The 3,079-nt window shown below is 36.7% G+C and overlaps 1 protein-coding gene and 1 long non-coding RNA gene across 2 annotated transcripts in view; both read left to right on the forward strand.

Annotated features, from left to right (window-relative positions):
- LOC107742521 (zinc finger protein 664-like) overlaps positions 1-3,079 on the forward strand; it is a 21,542-nt gene that overhangs the window by 3,393 nt on the left and 15,070 nt on the right. The gene's annotated exons all lie outside the window — the stretch shown is intronic.
- On the forward strand, positions 59-1,127 carry LOC107742522 (uncharacterized). Its single transcript, XR_001640310.1, has 3 exons — positions 59-361; positions 574-641; positions 849-1,127. It is a non-coding gene; the product is annotated as an uncharacterized LOC107742522 (long non-coding RNA).

Consider the following 3,079-nt stretch of genomic DNA (forward strand, 5'->3'; position numbering starts at 1 on the left):
TTTTTTTTTTTTTTTTTTTTTCTCATTTTTACAGTACAATAGTATGTATTATAACAATCTAAGATATATCTTTTAATGTGTTAAAATGTATATTTTTAATAATAGGTGCTGGGGGTATGGCTTGGGGTGTGGTCAGATTTTCCTGCTTTTTTGTCTTTAGCTGATCACATGCCTGAAGGTTGTTATTGTTGCATTATTGTTTTGGTTTGTGCAGAAGCGTGCGTCACTGTCTACTCAGAAAGTTTGCTTGTTGGACTAACTACGTTGCTTATTCTGATCGCTTATACGCTGGCCTTTTTCGTCTGGACTTCATTTGGCCTGTTTTTACTGATGGCATAAATGATGTGTGCTTCACAGGGAAGTATGTTTATTTCTTTTACTGTTTCTTGCAAATATTTGGCATTCTTTAATAATTCTAATTTGGGTATAAACATTATTTTGTCATATTCGCTGATTTTCTTTTGCTGTATTTGCCTCGTTTTGATACGTTTTGCTGTTGTATTGTTTACCTGGCAGGGAAATTGATTCATTTTTATAATTTTTATTTTGTCATTGTTGTTATTTGCTTTTAAGGTGGTAAATGGTCCCTGGTTGTCAACACAACAGTATTCTATCACAGTCTTTTGGCAGTAAATATTTTGGTGAGTATTTGGGCTGGAAATTATCAACCCAATCTGGCAACACTAGAAATATCACAGCGCTGCACATCAGACTTTGTGTTTATTTAAATCACAGCCTTTGCAGTTTGATAATTGCACTAGATAATTTCAGTTTTATGTTGACCGATCATCCAGCTCTAGAATTTAAAGAAATAGTTAGATATTTTATGACCATTTTGTTCCTTTCAGATGACAAAGCTGGTTCGTCTTCTGAAACTGCACCTATATCCAAAGAGCAAAGAACAAAGAAGAGTTTCTCCTGTGCCATCTGTGGAAAAACATTCAGCAAACAGTGTAATTTAACAAGACATGCCAGAAAGAAAAAACACACAGAACAGAATAACTTCACCTGCAAGATATGCAACATCAGTTTTCCTACCTTCAAAGAGAGAACACTTCATTCAAAAGAGCACAGCGTGAAGAAGGAGTTTCGCTGTGAACAGTGCGGGAAGGATCTTTTCACCACTCTTTATACTTATAATATGAGAGCTCATATAAAGACACACGAAGAAAAGTCTCTCCAGTGCAACGAATGTAGCAAGTTTTTCCGCACCAAACAAGATCTTTCAAATCATATGAGAATTCACACGGGTGAAAAACCATATCAGTGCCCTCACTGCGAGAAGAGCTTCAATCTCGGATCAGCTCTGAAGAGACATTTAATCACACACAGCAATGAGAGACCACATCAGTGCCCTCAATGCGAGAAGAGCTTCAACCGGGGAACTCATTTGAAGAGACATCTACTCATGCATTGCCATGACAATCCGTATCAGTGCAGTGAATGTGGAAAACCTTTTATAAGCTCAGATTCTCTAAAGTTACACCAAAAAATCCACTCTGATGACAAACCGTATCAGTGTTCACACTGTGAGAACCGTTTCCGTCATTCGAGTCACATGAAAACCCATGAGCGGACTCACACCGGAGAGAAACCGTACCTGTGCTCCGACTGCGGGAAGAGCTTCGCTAGTTCATTTGCTTTCAAAGTTCATCAGAGAGGTCACACTGGAGAAAGACCGTATCCCTGTAGTGATTGTGGGAAGAGTTATTTGAAGGCAGGTGACTTAAAAATGCACCAGATGATTCATACAGGTGAAAAACCTTTTAAATGCTCGTATTGTGACAAGACTTTGACTCGTTTAGACGTCCTAAATGTCCATGAGCGACATCATACAGGAGAGAATCCTTTCTGCTGCTCCATCTGCGGCGAGAGATTCGCTTTTAAATGGGGTTTTAAGACCCACCAGAAGAAACACGCTGCTCGAAAATCATCATAGCTTCATCATGTAATTATTTTTAGGTTGTGTAAAAAACCACCATATACTAGTGCTACGGGAACATTGTTTTTATGGTTGTAAAAAATAAACCCTAAAACAAGAATGTCTCTCGAACATTATTTACTGGGTAGAAATAAATTATTTGGATTAAAAATTCACTGCAATGTGCAGATCAGTGGCTGATTGTTGGATTTTTGAACTGAGCTGGATGATGATGACATCACTGAATCAACAATGAACTGACTTTAGCTGAAAAATTGACTGTTTACTATTGTCCTCTTTTTAGAGCTGCTTTACAGCAAAGTTGATTTTTTTTTGCATTATTGAAACATTATTCTGTTTAACACTGTAAAGCTGCTTTGATAAAATGTGAATTGTATAAAGTGCTACATAAAATAAAATAAAGTGTGCATTTATGGGGATTTATACCGGTTCGTCCTTTCCAAGCCTCCATTACTAATTAGAAAACACTATTAAAAGCTCACTGTATTATGTAGAGTTGAGTATTATGAGAGAGTTTGACTCAGAGAGCGTGATTACCTGAATCTGATACAGCATTCATTCTTCAGCTCAATCTCATATTCACAATAAAACATTTGTTTGAATGTCTGCTGAGGAAAGCGATTTCTTTGTCGTACAATCCTTTCATCTGTTAAGGGTGATTTCCGATGACGGCGCTTCTCGGTGTTTGTTGGCTGCGTCTTACAAGCTGTTGTTGAAAGTAAAAATAACTTCCTTGTTTACAACCCTGTTTCAGTCTCTTTCAATATTAAAGTCTTTACTGCTGACTCACTCATAAAAACAGTCTCCTGTCGCCATCTAATGGTGGAACAATGTATCTAAAATCAACATCTCAAACACACCAATACTATACAATGATTTAATACTATTATATTATTTATATAAAATATTATTTATTGAATAAAATTTAATAAACAACAACCTCCATCATAAAAGTTGCTAAGCAATTCAGTCAAAAGTACAAAGGCAGCACTCTGAAATACAGCATTACAGTTTTATAGAGAATATAATGTTATAAGACTTTGCCCTCAGAGCAAACTATTTGCTGTGGAATAAATGAGACCAAAGACTGCCTGTTATGGCTCGTTTCCACCAAGCGGTGTTGTTTCGGGATGGTAC

This window comes from Sinocyclocheilus rhinocerous, unplaced genomic scaffold (assembly GCF_001515625.1).
Source record: "Sinocyclocheilus rhinocerous isolate Xijiao unplaced genomic scaffold, SAMN03320098_v1.1 scaffold1639, whole genome shotgun sequence".
NCBI classification, from domain to species: domain Eukaryota; kingdom Metazoa; phylum Chordata; class Actinopteri; order Cypriniformes; family Cyprinidae; genus Sinocyclocheilus; species Sinocyclocheilus rhinocerous.